At 44.3% G+C, this 16,352-nt stretch overlaps 8 non-coding genes and 2 pseudogenes across 8 annotated transcripts; all 10 read right to left on the bottom strand.

The window, feature by feature from the left end:
- Positions 1 to 417: 417 nt before the first annotated feature.
- On the bottom strand, positions 418 to 599 carry LOC141216715 (U2 spliceosomal RNA). The gene has a single exon (XR_012285737.1). It is a non-coding gene; the product is annotated as a U2 spliceosomal RNA (small nuclear RNA).
- Positions 600 to 1,123: 524 nt separating this feature from the next.
- Positions 1,124 to 1,239, bottom strand: LOC141216914 (U2 spliceosomal RNA; annotated as a pseudogene).
- A 1,118-nt stretch (positions 1,240 to 2,357) lies between these two features.
- On the bottom strand, positions 2,358 to 2,539 carry LOC141216714 (U2 spliceosomal RNA). The gene has a single exon (XR_012285736.1). It is a non-coding gene; the product is annotated as a U2 spliceosomal RNA (small nuclear RNA).
- Positions 2,540 to 3,063: 524 nt separating this feature from the next.
- Positions 3,064 to 3,179, bottom strand: LOC141216922 (U2 spliceosomal RNA; annotated as a pseudogene).
- Positions 3,180 to 4,294: 1,115 nt separating this feature from the next.
- LOC141215808 (U2 spliceosomal RNA) lies at positions 4,295 to 4,485 on the bottom strand. The gene has a single exon (XR_012284861.1). It is a non-coding gene; the product is annotated as a U2 spliceosomal RNA (small nuclear RNA).
- A 1,115-nt stretch (positions 4,486 to 5,600) lies between these two features.
- On the bottom strand, positions 5,601 to 5,791 carry LOC141215807 (U2 spliceosomal RNA). Its single transcript, XR_012284860.1, has one exon. It is a non-coding gene; the product is annotated as a U2 spliceosomal RNA (small nuclear RNA).
- A 1,115-nt stretch (positions 5,792 to 6,906) lies between these two features.
- LOC141215805 (U2 spliceosomal RNA) lies at positions 6,907 to 7,097 on the bottom strand. Its single transcript, XR_012284858.1, has one exon. It is a non-coding gene; the product is annotated as a U2 spliceosomal RNA (small nuclear RNA).
- A 1,115-nt stretch (positions 7,098 to 8,212) lies between these two features.
- LOC141216818 (U2 spliceosomal RNA) lies at positions 8,213 to 8,394 on the bottom strand. The gene has a single exon (XR_012285816.1). It is a non-coding gene; the product is annotated as a U2 spliceosomal RNA (small nuclear RNA).
- Positions 8,395 to 14,387: 5,993 nt separating this feature from the next.
- On the bottom strand, positions 14,388 to 14,578 carry LOC141215804 (U2 spliceosomal RNA). Its single transcript, XR_012284857.1, has one exon. It is a non-coding gene; the product is annotated as a U2 spliceosomal RNA (small nuclear RNA).
- A 1,115-nt stretch (positions 14,579 to 15,693) lies between these two features.
- LOC141216560 (U2 spliceosomal RNA) lies at positions 15,694 to 15,884 on the bottom strand. Its single transcript, XR_012285588.1, has one exon. It is a non-coding gene; the product is annotated as a U2 spliceosomal RNA (small nuclear RNA).
- Positions 15,885 to 16,352: the final 468 nt, after the last annotated feature.

The following is a 16,352-nucleotide window of genomic DNA, read 5'->3' as shown; positions in this document are numbered from 1 at the left end:
TTAGCTCAGGTGAGTTTAAAAGGCTGCTGTTGATAACAAGGGCATTTGCTAAATAGATGGTGTGTGTGCAACAATATACTGAAAGGTCAATTATATTGTGCAGCTTATCTCACCACCTGTAGTTATTTAGGTGAAAGCTCCAAAATGCTTGCCTAATATGTCTGTTTATCCAAAAGGAAGTAAAAAGGGAGAGCTAGAAAGATAGCATTGCATCACATTACATGGCAATGCAATGCACAGTTGCTGAAGTTGAACCAAAATGAGCTTGTAATCTGGCTTCTGCAACTTTGAACATGAAAAATCCAATGAGGAGAAGAAAAGCAAAGCCAAAGAGTCCATCCCCAAATCCAACAAACAAGCAAAATGAACAAAAAACATTGAATTCAATTCTTTCTGATTTTAGAAACTGCATTAAAGAAGGGGTGCACCGGTCCTGGAGATACTGCAATACCAGGTCAATGCGTGGAGTGGACAGAGCAAGCTCTTTTTCCATCTCCCTGTTCTAAAAATCCATTTAATATATGGTCCCCAGATAGGGGACGTATCAGATATTAAACTGATAAGAACAGATTTTTTGATTGAAGCTGCATCCAAGGCACTGAAAAATGTGACCGAAGTCACACCAAAACAGCGCACGAGGTGAGGATTCATGTGGACCCTTCCCGGAGGAGAGGGTTCCCAATAAACCATCCCCATCCCTCCGAGCCAGAAGGCCACAGCGAGGGTCAGGGATCTCCGATGCTCTCCCTAGCCGAAGCCGGAGAAGAGCCGTTTTCGTGCTCCCAGCTTCCATCTAGGCTGCCACCCTAGTGGAGCTGGAGCCTGTGTTGGTTTCTCAGCCCAAAGCTGACCGGACCTCCGACCGGGTTTATAAAAATTCCCCTTCCTAGCCCGGAGGCCAGGAATAGGGGGGGTTGCTCAGAAAGTATGATTGGCAAAGGTGCGGCGTGCTACGAAGCCAAGTCTTTCTGGGGTTCCCAGTCCCAGTAAGCTTGGACTCCCACCAGGGCGCCTACTCCTGGGGCACATTGCTCCAAAGCCCTCACACTTACCCAGCCTAGTGACTTCGATCCTGGAGGGCCATGTTTTCCATCAGATAACTCTATGAGCCACCTGGCGTACTAACAAGTGCACCAAACCAGTGTGTAATATGCATCAATTTACTAGGGCAGCCCAAGGACAAAACTGCCTTTTCAAAAGATACTACACTTGATCTTAGCCAAAAGGCCGAGAAGCGATAACCAGAATTGGTTTCAAACTACGGAGCCACCCAAGGATCCTGAAAAGTCCATTTGTGGAGATGAGCTCCTGGACTCCCGTTAAGAAGACATGTTGTCAACCTCTAGATCCCTTACATGCCTGCACTTTTCGGCTTGCTGCTGCTGCAATCCACGCGTTTTAGATCTGCATAACTCCACCTCTTTAAACACAGCACCTTCACCCCCTGCTGTTCCCACCCACCTCAACACCGTTGGAAGGGAGGAGAACCAATTAAGGCGGGGGGTGGGGTGGAACGAGCAGCTGTCTACCCTTAGCAGGAGGGCTCCTGATTACATACCTCTCCTGCTGCTGCTGCTGCTGCTGGCTGTCCAGCAGCAGACTGAAGGTGGCTGCTGCTGTGCACAGGTATATAAAGGCTCAGAGCCTATTATGACATGCGCAGCCAGCGTTCCATTGCCACATTCCATCTACTGCAGGCAGGATACCTGGCTGGCTGAATGTCGCTGAGAAGCTCACAGAGACCGCCATAAGCAACAGTTTAACAGAATGCCACAGACTAATCAACCAAACTTTTTGGGTTGGGTTCTCTTTTATAGTCTGCAGGCATTAAATGAAAGAAGTCAGTGTTCCAGCAGAAGGAGACAACGTTTCAGAAAAGGCATTGTAGCAAACCAAAAAAGAAATTTTAAGCGCAGCAGAGTAACCAGCGCACATACCTGTTAGCTCAGGTGAGTTTAAAAGGCTGCTGTTGATAACAAGGGCATTTGCTAAATAGATGGTGTGTGTGCAACAATATACTGAAAGGTCAATTATATTGTGCAGCTTATCTCACCACCTGTAGTTATTTAGGTGAAAGCTCCAAAATGCTTGCCTAATATGTCTGTTTATCCAAAAGGAAGTAAAAAGGGAGAGCTAGAAAGATAGCATTGCATCACATTACATGGCAATGCAATGCACAGTTGCTGAAGTTGAACCAAAATGAGCTTGTAATCTGGCTTCTGCAACTTTGAACATGAAAAATCCAATGAGGAGAAGAAAAGCAAAGCCAAAGAGTCCATCCCCAAATCCGACAAACAAGCAAAATGAACAAAAAACATTGAATTCAATTCTTTCTGATTTTAGAAACTGCATTAAAGAAGGGGTGCACCGGTCCTGGAGATACTGCAATACCAGGTCAATGCGTGGAGTGGACAGAGCAAGCTCTTTTTCCATCTCCCTGTTCTAAAAATCCATTTAATATATGGTCCCCAGATAGGGGACGTATCAGATATTAAACTGATAAGAACAGATTTTTTGATTGAAGCTGCATCCAAGGCACTGAAAAATGTGACCGAAGTCACACCAAAACAGCGCACGAGGTGAGGATTCATGTGGACCCTTCCCGGAGGAGAGGGTTCCCAATAAACCATCCCCATCCCTCCGAGCCAGAAGGCCACAGCGAGGGTCAGGGATCTCCGATGCTCTCCCTAGCCGAAGCCGGAGAAGAGCCGTTTTCGTGCTCCCAGCTTCCATCTAGGCTGCCACCCTAGTGGAGCTGGAGCCTGTGTTGGTTTCTCAGCCCAAAGCTGACCGGACCTCCGACCGGGTTTACAAAAATTCCCCTTCCTAGCCCGGAGGCCAGGAATAGGGGGGGTTGCTCAGAAAGTATGATTGGCAAAGGTGCGGCGTGCTACGAAGCCAAGTCTTTCTGGGGTTCCCAGTCCCAGTAAGCTTGGACTCCCACCAGGGCGCCTACTCCTGGGGCACATTGCTCCAAAGCCCTCACACTTACCCAGCCTAGTGACTTCGATCCTGGAAGGCCATGTTTTCCATCAGATAACTCTATGAGCCACCTGGCGTACTAACAAGTGCACCAAACCAGTGTGTAATATGCATCAATTTACTAGGGCAGCCCAAGGACAAAACTGCCTTTTCAAAAGATACTACACTTGATCTTAGCCAAAAGGCCGAGAAGCGATAACCAGAATTGGTTTCAAACTACGGAGCCACCCAAGGATCCTGAAAAGTCCATTTGTGGAGATGAGCTCCTGGACTCCCGTTAAGAAGACATGTTGTCAACCTCTAGATCCCTTACATGCCTGCACTTTTCGGCTTGCTGCTGCTGCAATCCACGCGTTTTAGATCTGCATAACTCCACCTCTTTAAACACAGCACCTTCACCCCCTGCTGTTCCCACCCGCCTCAACACCGTTGGAAGGGAGGAGAACCAATTAAGGCGGGGGGTGGGGTGGAACGAGCAGCTGTCTACCCTTAGCAGGAGGGCTCCTGATTACATACCTCTCCTGCTGCTGCTGCTGCTGGCTGTCCAGCAGCAGACTGAAGGTGGCTGCTGCTGTGCACAGGTATATAAAGGCTCAGAGCCTATTATGACACGCGCAGCCAGCGTTCCATTGCCACATTCCATCTACTGCAGGCAGGATACCTGGCTGGCTGAATGTCGCTGAGAAGCTCACAGAGACCGCCATAAGCAACAGTTTAACAGAATGCCACAGACTAATCAACCAAACTTTTTGGGTTGGGTTCTCTTTTATAGTCTGCAGGCATTAAATGAAAGAAGTCAGTGTTCCAGCAGAAGGAGACAACGTTTCAGAAAAGGCATTGTAGCAAACCAAAAAAGAAATTTTAAGCGCAGCAGAGTAACCAGCGCACATACCTGTTAGCTCAGGTGAGTTTAAAAGGCTGCTGTTGATAACAAGGGCATTTGCTAAATAGATGGTGTGTGTGCAACAATATACTGAAAGGTCAATTATATTGTGCAGCTTATCTCACCACCTGTAGTTATTTAGGTGAAAGCTCCAAAATGCTTGCCTAATATGTCTGTTTATCCAAAAGGAAGTAAAAAGGGAGAGCTAGAAAGATAGCATTGCATCACATTACATGGCAATGCAATGCACAGTTGCTGAAGTTGAACCAAAATGAGCTTGTAATCTGGCTTCTGCAACTTTGAACATGAAAAATCCAATGAGGAGAAGAAAAGCAAAGCCAAAGAGTCCATCCCCAAATCCGACAAACAAGCAAAATGAACAAAAAACATTGAATTCAATTCTTTCTGATTTTAGAAACTGCATTAAAGAAGGGGTGCACCGGTCCTGGAGATACTGCAATACCAGGTCAATGCGTGGAGTGGACAGAGCAAGCTCTTTTTCCATCTCCCTGTTCTAAAAATCCATTTAATATATGGTCCCCAGATAGGGGACGTATCAGATATTAAACTGATAAGAACAGATACTACACTTGATCTTAGCCAAAAGGCCGAGAAGCGATAACCAGAATTGGTTTCAAACTACGGAGCCACCCAAGGATCCTGAAAAGTCCATTTGTGGAGATGAGCTCCTGGACTCCCGTTAAGAAGACATGTTGTCAACCTCTAGATCCCTTACATGCCTGCACTTTTCGGCTTGCTGCTGCTGCAATCCACGCGTTTTAGATCTGCATAACTCCACCTCTTTAAACACAGCACCTTCACCCCCTGCTGTTCCCACCCGCCTCAACACCGTTGGAAGGGAGGAGAACCAATTAAGGCGGGGGGTGGGGTGGAACGAGCAGCTGTCTACCCTTAGCAGGAGGGCTCCTGATTACATACCTCTCCTGCTGCTGCTGCTGCTGGCTGTCCAGCAGCAGACTGAAGGTGGCTGCTGCTGTGCACAGGTATATAAAGGCTCAGAGCCTATTATGACACGCGCAGCCAGCGTTCCATTGCCACATTCCATCTACTGCAGGCAGGATACCTGGCTGGCTGAATGTCGCTGAGAAGCTCACAGAGACCGCCATAAGCAACAGTTTAACAGAATGCCACAGACTAATCAACCAAACTTTTTGGGTTGGGTTCTCTTTTATAGTCTGCAGGCATTAAATGAAAGAAGTCAGTGTTCCAGCAGAAGGAGACAACGTTTCAGAAAAGGCATTGTAGCAAACCAAAAAAGAAATTTTAAGCGCAGCAGAGTAACCAGCGCACATACCTGTTAGCTCAGGTGAGTTTAAAAGGCTGCTGTTGATAACAAGGGCATTTGCTAAATAGATGGTGTGTGTGCAACAATATACTGAAAGGTCAATTATATTGTGCAGCTTATCTCACCACCTGTAGTTATTTAGGTGAAAGCTCCAAAATGCTTGCCTAATATGTCTGTTTATCCAAAAGGAAGTAAAAAGGGAGAGCTAGAAAGATAGCATTGCATCACATTACATGGCAATGCAATGCACAGTTGCTGAAGTTGAACCAAAATGAGCTTGTAATCTGGCTTCTGCAACTTTGAACATGAAAAATCCAATGAGGAGAAGAAAAGCAAAGCCAAAGAGTCCATCCCCAAATCCGACAAACAAGCAAAATGAACAAAAAACATTGAATTCAATTCTTTCTGATTTTAGAAACTGCATTAAAGAAGGGGTGCACCGGTCCTGGAGATACTGCAATACCAGGTCAATGCGTGGAGTGGACAGAGCAAGCTCTTTTTCCATCTCCCTGTTCTAAAAATCCATTTAATATATGGTCCCCAGATAGGGGACGTATCAGATATTAAACTGATAAGAACAGATACTACACTTGATCTTAGCCAAAAGGCCGAGAAGCGATAACCAGAATTGGTTTCAAACTACGGAGCCACCCAAGGATCCTGAAAAGTCCATTTGTGGAGATGAGCTCCTGGACTCCCGTTAAGAAGACATGTTGTCAACCTCTAGATCCCTTACATGCCTGCACTTTTCGGCTTGCTGCTGCTGCAATCCACGCGTTTTAGATCTGCATAACTCCACCTCTTTAAACACAGCACCTTCACCCCCTGCTGTTCCCACCCGCCTCAACACCGTTGGAAGGGAGGAGAACCAATTAAGGCGGGGGGTGGGGTGGAACGAGCAGCTGTCTACCCTTAGCAGGAGGGCTCCTGATTACATACCTCTCCTGCTGCTGCTGCTGCTGGCTGTCCAGCAGCAGACTGAAGGTGGCTGCTGCTGTGCACAGGTATATAAAGGCTCAGAGCCTATTATGACACGCGCAGCCAGCGTTCCATTGCCACATTCCATCTACTGCAGGCAGGATACCTGGCTGGCTGAATGTCGCTGAGAAGCTCACAGAGACCGCCATAAGCAACAGTTTAACAGAATGCCACAGACTAATCAACCAAACTTTTTGGGTTGGGTTCTCTTTTATAGTCTGCAGGCATTAAATGAAAGAAGTCAGTGTTCCAGCAGAAGGAGACAACGTTTCAGAAAAGGCATTGTAGCAAACCAAAAAAGAAATTTTAAGCGCAGCAGAGTAACCAGCGCACATACCTGTTAGCTCAGGTGAGTTTAAAAGGCTGCTGTTGATAACAAGGGCATTTGCTAAATAGATGGTGTGTGTGCAACAATATACTGAAAGGTCAATTATATTGTGCAGCTTATCTCACCACCTGTAGTTATTTAGGTGAAAGCTCCAAAATGCTTGCCTAATATGTCTGTTTATCCAAAAGGAAGTAAAAAGGGAGAGCTAGAAAGATAGCATTGCATCACATTACATGGCAATGCAATGCACAGTTGCTGAAGTTGAACCAAAATGAGCTTGTAATCTGGCTTCTGCAACTTTGAACATGAAAAATCCAATGAGGAGAAGAAAAGCAAAGCCAAAGAGTCCATCCCCAAATCCGACAAACAAGCAAAATGAACAAAAAACATTGAATTCAATTCTTTCTGATTTTAGAAACTGCATTAAAGAAGGGGTGCACCGGTCCTGGAGATACTGCAATACCAGGTCAATGCGTGGAGTGGACAGAGCAAGCTCTTTTTCCATCTCCCTGTTCTAAAAATCCATTTAATATATGGTCCCCAGATAGGGGACGTATCAGATATTAAACTGATAAGAACAGATACTACACTTGATCTTAGCCAAAAGGCCGAGAAGCGATAACCAGAATTGGTTTCAAACTACGGAGCCACCCAAGGATCCTGAAAAGTCCATTTGTGGAGATGAGCTCCTGGACTCCCGTTAAGAAGACATGTTGTCAACCTCTAGATCCCTTACATGCCTGCACTTTTCGGCTTGCTGCTGCTGCAATCCACGCGTTTTAGATCTGCATAACTCCACCTCTTTAAACACAGCACCTTCACCCCCTGCTGTTCCCACCCGCCTCAACACCGTTGGAAGGGAGGAGAACCAATTAAGGCGGGGGGTGGGGTGGAACGAGCAGCTGTCTACCCTTAGCAGGAGGGCTCCTGATTACATACCTCTCCTGCTGCTGCTGCTGCTGGCTGTCCAGCAGCAGACTGAAGGTGGCTGCTGCTGTGCACAGGTATATAAAGGCTCAGAGCCTATTATGACACGCGCAGCCAGCGTTCCATTGCCACATTCCATCTACTGCAGGCAGGATACCTGGCTGGCTGAATGTCGCTGAGAAGCTCACAGAGACCGCCATAAGCAACAGTTTAACAGAATGCCACATACTAATCAACCAAACTTTTTGGGTTGGGTTCTCTTTTATAGTCTGCAGGCATTAAATGAAAGAAGTCAGTGTTCCAGCAGAAGGAGACAACGTTTCAGAAAAGGCATTGTAGCAAACCAAAAAAGAAATTTTAAGCGCAGCAGAGTAACCAGCGCACATACCTGTTAGCTCAGGTGAGTTTAAAAGGCTGCTGTTGATAACAAGGGCATTTGCTAAATAGATGGTGTGTGTGCAACAATATACTGAAAGGTCAATTATATTGTGCAGCTTATCTCACCACCTGTAGTTATTTAGGTGAAAGCTCCAAAATGCTTGCCTAATATGTCTGTTTATCCAAAAGGAAGTAAAAAGGGAGAGCTAGAAAGATAGCATTGCATCACATTACATGGCAATGCAATGCACAGTTGCTGAAGTTGAACCAAAATGAGCTTGTAATCTGGCTTCTGCAACTTTGAACATGAAAAATCCAATGAGGAGAAGAAAAGCAAAGCCAAAGAGTCCATCCCCAAATCCGACAAACAAGCAAAATGAACAAAAAACATTGAATTCAATTCTTTCTGATTTTAGAAACTGCATTAAAGAAGGGGTGCACCGGTCCTGGAGATACTGCAATACCAGGTCAATGCGTGGAGTGGACAGAGCAAGCTCTTTTTCCATCTCCCTGTTCTAAAAATCCATTTAATATATGGTCCCCAGATAGGGGACGTATCAGATATTAAACTGATAAGAACAGATTTTTTTCTTTTTCATTTTGTTCTTATATTTCAGTTGTTATTTCTCTTCTAATATTTCTCTTGCCTTATAATCTGTTCATGCTACAAGGTTCCACAGATGAAAGTTCCATAGACTCTTGGCTCTTTTTTTCCCAATTCTCTTCAGATCTAACAGGTAATAAATATATATTTCACTTAGTGCTAATTTTATGCATTCACTTTCACTTATAAAATCTCTTTTAAAAAGCAATATGTTTCGGACTTTCCATAGCGCATTCTTTATTCCATTTATCATTATCCAAATGACTCTTTCTTTTTCTTTTGATTGACATGTAAAATTTCCATATAAAACTACTTCGTGATTTAAAAACTTAAGACCAGTAACAAACTTTAAGAGACTTCCAACTTCTTTCCAGACATTTTGGGCATAAAAACAGTTCCAAAAGGTGTGTAAAACTGTTTCCTCTCTAACACAGCCTGTTCTAGGGCATCTTGCAGTATTGCACAATCCCCTTCTGTGTTGAAAAAATCTAACAGGAACACATTCTTGCACTATTGCCCATGCCAAGTCTTTATATTCATTTGTTAGATAAGGTGCATAAGTCATTCTCCAAATTCTTCCACTTTTAGTGTATGTAAAGTTTGCCACTGCTGTCATCGTTTCTTTTCTCTTTGTCTCTAGAGCCAGTCTTCTTGAATTTGACAGCATCTCCACATCTACTTCAGGTAAGTTATAAAGTCTAATTGTTTTTTCTAGTAAGACATATTGTTTTGGCGGTGTAATTAGGACAGGAGAATTTGGGGGCAATGTTATCCACTTTCTTTTCCTAAAGATATCTCCAGCTGCATATCTTAAGTAGAAAGACCAATGAGTTCTTAGATTGGTCATTTTGAAGCAAAAACTAAAGAACTTTAGGTACAAAAATTTTTTGATATTTGGGATATTCTTTCCACCATATTTATGCTGCTTGTACATTGTCTCTCTTCGAACCTTCTCCATTTTTGATCCCCACAGAAAAAGAAAAATTTGTCTCTGGAGAAACTTTACTGTGTTCTCATTCGGGGGGTACACCATACTTAAAAACAACATTATCGGCAACAACAAAGACTTAATGATCAAGTTTTTACCTTCCATTGATAATTTTCTGAGTTTCCATAAACTTATCTTCTTTTGCATTTTCTCCTTCACCAACTGCCAACTTTCTTCTCCATCATTCTTTTTTGTAAACACAACACCTAAAATTTTGATCTTATCACTTCTTATTTTAAGTTGAGGAATCTGCGCATCTGACCAATCACCGAATCCAAGACATTCGCTCTTCTCCAAGTTCAGTTTGAAGGCAGATGCTAAACAGAAAAAATCAGTAGTTCTTACTGCTCTTCTCAGCGATTGTTCTGAGTCGCACAGGATCGTGATGTCATCCATGTACCCCAGTGACTTAGTACTTAGTCCATTTCCACCTGGTATGGGTACACCTTTCACCATCTTATCTTTCCTCAACATTGCCAGTAGAGGCTCGATTGCGCAGATAAAGAGCAGAGGCGAAAGTGGGCATCCTTGTTTGACGCCCGACTTTAGAACAACTTCTGAAGATAAAAAACCATTAATTAAAATCCTGCTAAAACTTCCATCATATAAAAGTGCAATGTGCTTAATAAAAACATCCGGGAATTTCATTTTCTTTAACACAGAATACAGGTACTTATGAGAGACTCTGTCGTACGCTTTCTGGAAATCAAGGGACAGAAGAGCTAGCTTTTGCTTCCTCTCTTGCTGATACCAAATTGCGTCCCGTATAATATTCAAGTTTTCTGCAATTGTACGACCAGGCACACCACATACCTGATCAGGATGCACGACCTTCTCTATCACCTTCTTCATTCTGTTCACCATGATTTTTGCCATAATTTTATAATCTACGTTGAGTAACGTGATTGGTCTCCAGTTCTCTAGATTAGTCTTATCTCCTTTTTTAAAAAGCAGGGTGACCACACCACTTCTCCAAGATTCAGGCAATTTGTCACATAAAAAGACAGCTTTAAAAATCTCAAACAGGTCGTCTTTTAAAATCTCCCAAAAAGTAAGATAAAATTCAATTTGTAGTCCGTCAGTACCCGGTGTTTTTCCTCTAGAAAAGCTTTTGATTGCACTTAGCAGTTCTTCTTCACAGATATCTTCAATCAACAACTCTTGATCTTGCTTTTCAAGGTGATTCTGCAATGAATTAAGAGCATCAGGTAAAAAATCAGCGTCAATTTTCTTTTCGCTAAAAAGATTTTGATAAAAAGTTTGCGCTTTGTCCAACAGTCCATCTTTAGTTGTTTCACCATCAAGTTCTTTAATTAATTCTTTGCGTTCTAAAGATTTTTTGAAAAAGAACCTGGAACATGTTTCATTTTTTTCCATATGTTCTACCTTGGCGTTGAAAATTATTTCTTTGCCTTTCTGTTCAATTGCTTTTTTAATGTCTTCTTTGACTTGTAAAATAACATCCTCCATATCTATCCCTGCATTTCTGAGTTTGTAACCTGTTTGCAGTTTTGTATTCAGGTCTTTAAACCATTTCTGATTCTGTCTGGCCTTCCTTTTGCCAGCTAAGAGAAAAAAATGTCTAATTTGAGACTTCACATACTCCCACCATTCTAGAATTCTTTTGTAATAATGTTTTTTCCCCTGTAGTTTTTTATAAAATTTCAAAAATTCCTCTTTTATACTTTCATCTTCCAGCAGCAGAGTGTTCAACTTCCAGACACCTCGCCCTTTCTCTAGACTGGGCAATTCCAAGTGAGTAATTAACGTTTTGTGGTCAGAAAAGATGTTACCTGTTAGATCCACTTTATTCACTTTAAAACTCTGTGATGTCAGAACAAAGTCAATTCTTGATTTTAGAAGATTGTTCTCCCAAGTGTATCCTGGTTCAGAGGTATTCTTTACTCTCCAGACATCATTCAGGCAAGTATCGCCGATTAGATTTTTTAACTGCATCTCAGTTTTGTCTTTCCTTCTAGTACCTGATGTCCTATTTTCATCAGACCGGATACAATTGAAGTCACCGCCAACCACAGTTGGTGTAGGACCAGGTATAAAGAGTTTGATGATATCTAATAAACTGGATCTTTCCTCTTTAATCGGAGATGCATAAACATTAATCAGCTTGAACTCGGATCCACAGTAACTCACATTAACAACTAGTGCACGTCCAGGTTCAACTTCAGTGAACGAGGTAACCTTAAAGTCTTTGTTTTTAAACAGGACGCCAACACCAGTAGCACGCGATCCATTTTCACCGGACCAGATGGAAGGTCCGTTCGCCCAATCTTCCCTTAGTTTGTTATAGTTAGGGTCATGGTCAATGCCGCATTCTTGAAGTAAAAAAATATCAGCATCTAAAGTCATCAGGTAAGAAAATAAAGCAGCTCTCTTGACAGAGCCCTTTAAACTCCTCACATTTAGTGAGGCAATTTTGAGTGTAGCCATAAATCATTTAAACAGAGCTTGAGTCCGTATCTGACATGAATCCGACCGGGGTAGAGGGACCCGCAGAAACGTCCGTGTCTGAGAATTCCTCGATGTTCACCGGATCAGATGGGTTTACAGGTTTAGGAACTGAGATGATCGGTTTAGGTGAGTAATTAGGGAGGACTATTTTCAAACGCCCAGCAGGTCTTTTGCTGGCGCTCTCTCCCTTAAACAAACTCGACTTCTCCTTTTTCCTTTTCCTCAAAACCTCCACGTCAATGTTAATCTCCTCCTCCTCCTCCTCACCACCAGCCTCCTTAGAAGACTCCTCTCCCATCTCCACTTCAGACTCAGCTGGATTCTCCTCCACCACATGACCATCTGGACTCTCCGACCAATCCTTGAGAACAATGCTATCCCCAGGCGGGTCCCCAGCAGTGTCCTTGGGCGGATCCCCAGAAGGGTTCCCGGGAGGGTCCTTGGATTTGTCTGTTTGTTCTTCAGGACTGGACCGCTTCGGAGGGGCTCCCCCCCGAGCTGCATCTGCATAGCTGAAGGTCTTTTTTCTCAACGGACAATCCCGAAAAGAGTGCCCAGGGATACGGCAGATATTACAGATCATCTGATTTGGGCAGTTCAGAGTGACATGTCCTTTTTGATAGCACTTCTTGCAAAGAGCGTTCTCCTCCTTGCAGCTCTCAAAGGAATGCCCAAAGTCCATACATTTTCTGCAGAAGATAGGCATCCCTGGATAGAAGAGTCTTCCTCTCTCTCTGCCAATCAGGAAGCTCTGAGGCGGATGAATGAGTCCACCAATTCCCAAACCTTCTCTCAGCTTCACGATGAACTTGTATTTTCCGGTCCACAACCTCTCAGAGTTCTTGATTTTGTGAGAAAAGTGGACCTCAGAGCAATAGTTATGCAGAAACGCAGCCACATCCTTTTCAGAGACATGCGGATTGCTCATATGAACCCCCACAGACTTCTCTTCTGCCAGGCAGAGGGTCACAAAACACAGTCCTTTAAGATCTTCCTCCTGAAGTCTCAGCTTGATCTGATGGTAAAAATTCTGAGATGCCACTTCAGAGGTCAGGGTAAGCACAAAGCGTCCAGGAGCATCTTGAAGTGCCAGAATGTTCTCCCTTTTCACCTGCAGGATCTCAAGCAGGACCTTCCTCACGAAGAAAGACAGGGAGAACTTGTCACGGGCTCGCTCTTCAACTTCAATCTTGAAAGAGTTCTTGATCTTCAAGTCGCCAGCTCCAGCAGAACGGAGAGTAGCCGATGTCGCCATCGCCATATTCAGATAAGTCGATCGCCTTCTTGGTTCTCTTCAGCACGCACACCCCCTATAGCAGCAGGAGGCTTAAGACAGTAGAACTGCCGATGCCTCAAGGCCGAGGATGCGATAGGCTTTGGAGTCTTCCAGCAACAACACTTGGTCGTAGCCAAAAGGCCGAGAAGCGATAACCAGAATTGGTTTCAAACTACGGAGCCACCCAAGGATCCTAAAAAGTCCATTTGTGGAGATGAGCTCCTGGACTCCCGTTAAGAAGACATGTTGTCAACCGCTAGATCCCTTACATGCCTGCACTTTTCGGCTTGCTGCTGCTGCAATCCACGCGTTTTAGATCTGCATAACTCCACCTCTTTAAACACAGCACCTTCACCCCCTGCTGTTCCCACCCGCCTCAACACCGTTGGAAGGGAGGAGAACCAATTAAGGCGGGGGGTGGGGTGGAACGAGCAGCTGTCTACCCTTAGCAGGAGGGCTCCTGATTACATACCTCTCCTGCTGCTGCTGCTGCTGGCTGTCCAGCAGCAGACTGAAGGTGGCTGCTGCTGTGCACAGGTATATAAAGGCTCAGAGCCTATTATGACACGCGCAGCCAGCGTTCCATTGCCACATTCCATCTACTGCAGGCAGGATACCTGGCTGGCTGAATGTCGCTGAGAAGGTCACAGAGACCGCCATAAGCAACAGTTTAACAGAATGCCACAGACTAATCAACCAAACTTTTTGGGTTGGGTTCTCTTTTATAGTCTGCAGGCATTAAATGAAAGAAGTCAGTGTTCCAGCAGAAGGAGACAACGTTTCAGAAAAGGCATTGTAGCAAACCAAAAAAGAAATTTTAAGCGCAGCAGAGTAACCAGCGCACATACCTGTTAGCTCAGGTGAGTTTAAAAGGCTGCTGTTGATAACAAGGGCATTTGCTAAATAGATGGTGTGTGTGCAACAATATACTGAAAGGTCAATTATATTGTGCAGCTTATCTCACCACCTGTAGTTATTTAGGTGAAAGCTCCAAAATGCTTGCCTAATATGTCTGTTTATCCAAAAGGAAGTAAAAAGGGAGAGCTAGAAAGATAGCATTGCATCACATTACATGGCAATGCAATGCACAGTTGCTGAAGTTGAACCAAAATGAGCTTGTAATCTGGCTTCTGCAACTTTGAACATGAAAAATCCAATGAGGAGAAGAAAAGCAAAGCCAAAGAGTCCATCCCCAAATCCGACAAACAAGCAAAATGAACAAAAAACATTGAATTCAATTCTTTCTGATTTTAGAAACTGCATTAAAGAAGGGGTGCACCGGTCCTGGAGATACTGCAATACCAGGTCAATGCGTGGAGTGGACAGAGCAAGCTCTTTTTCCATCTCCCTGTTCTAAAAATCCATTTAATATATGGTCCCCAGATAGGGGACGTATCAGATATTAAACTGATAAGAACAGATACTACACTTGATCTTAGCCAAAAGGCCGAGAAGCGATAACCAGAATTGGTTTCAAACTACGGAGCCACCCAAGGATCCTGAAAAGTCCATTTGTGGAGATGAGCTCCTGGACTCCCGTTAAGAAGACATGTTGTCAACCTCTAGATCCCTTACATGCCTGCACTTTTCGGCTTGCTGCTGCTGCAATCCACGCGTTTTAGATCTGCATAACTCCACCTCTTTAAACACAGCACCTTCACCCCCTGCTGTTCCCACCCGCCTCAACACCGTTGGAAGGGAGGAGAACCAATTAAGGCGGGGGGTGGGGTGGAACGAGCAGCTGTCTACCCTTAGCAGGAGGGCTCCTGATTACATACCTCTCCTGCTGCTGCTGCTGCTGGCTGTCCAGCAGCAGACTGAAGGTGGCTGCTGCTGTGCACAGGTATATAAAGGCTCAGAGCCTATTATGACACGCGCAGCCAGCGTTCCATTGCCACATTCCATCTACTGCAGGCAGGATACCTGGCTGGCTGAATGTCGCTGAGAAGCTCACAGAGACCGCCATAAGCAACAGTTTAACAGAATGCCACAGACTAATCAACCAAACTTTTTGGGTTGGGTTCTCTTTTATAGTCTGCAGGCATTAAATGAAAGAAGTCAGTGTTCCAGCAGAAGGAGACAACGTTTCAGAAAAGGCATTGTAGCAAACCAAAAAAGAAATTTTAAGCGCAGCAGAGTAACCAGCGCACATACCTGTTAGCTCAGGTGAGTTTAAAAGGCTGCTGTTGATAACAAGGGCATTTGCTAAATAGATGGTGTGTGTGCAACAATATCCTGAAAGGTCAATTATATTGTGCAGCTTATCTCACCACCTGTAGTTATTTAGGTGAAAGCTCCAAAATGCTTGCCTAATATGTCTGTTTATCCAAAAGGAAGTAAAAAGGGAGAGCTAGAAAGATAGCATTGCATCACATTACATGGCAATGCAATGCACAGTTGCTGAAGTTGAACCAAAATGAGCTTGTAATCTGGCTTCTGCAACTTTGAACATGAAAAATCCAATGAGGAGAAGAAAAGCAAAGCCAAAGAGTCCATCCCCAAATCCGACAAACAAGCAAAATGAACAAAAAACATTGAATTCAATTCTTTCTGATTTTAGAAACTGCATTAAAGAAGGGGTGCACCGGTCCTGGAGATACTGCAATACCAGGTCAATGCGTGGAGTGGACAGAGCAAGCTCTTTTTCCATCTCCCTGTTCTAAAAATCCATTTAATATATGGTCCTCAGATAGGGGACGTATCAGATATTAAACTGATAAGAACAGATACTACACTTGATCTTAGCCAAAAGGCCGAGAAGCGATAACCAGAATTGGTTTCAAACTACGGAGCCACCCAAGGATCCTGAAAAGTCCATTTGTGGAGATGAGCTCCTGGACTCCCGTTAAGAAGACATGTTGTCAACCTCTAGATCCCTTACATGCCTGCACTTTTCGGCTTGCTGCTGCTGCAATCCACGCGTTTTAGATCTGCATAACTCCACCTCTTTAAACACAGCACCTTCACCCCCTGCTGTTCCCACCCGCCTCAACACCGTTGGAAGGGAGGAGAACCAATTAAGGCGGGGGGTGGGGTGGAACGAGCAGCTGTCTACCCTTAGCAGGAGGGCTCCTGATTACATACCTCTCCTGCTGCTGCTGCTGCTGGCTGTCCAGCAGCAGACTGAAGGTGGCTGCTGCTGTGCACAGGTATATAAAGGCTCAGAGCCTATTATGACACGCGCAGCCAGCGTTCCATTGCCACATTCCATCTACTGCAGGCAGGATACCTGG

The sequence above is a fragment of the Phyllobates terribilis genome, unplaced genomic scaffold, assembly GCF_046119375.1.
Source record: "Phyllobates terribilis strain yellow unplaced genomic scaffold, ASM4611937v1 Scaffold_236__1_contigs__length_3049075, whole genome shotgun sequence".
Taxonomy (NCBI): domain Eukaryota; kingdom Metazoa; phylum Chordata; class Amphibia; order Anura; family Dendrobatidae; genus Phyllobates; species Phyllobates terribilis.
Note: the sequence above shows the minus strand (reverse complement) of the source record. Positions and strands in the feature narration are given on the sequence as shown.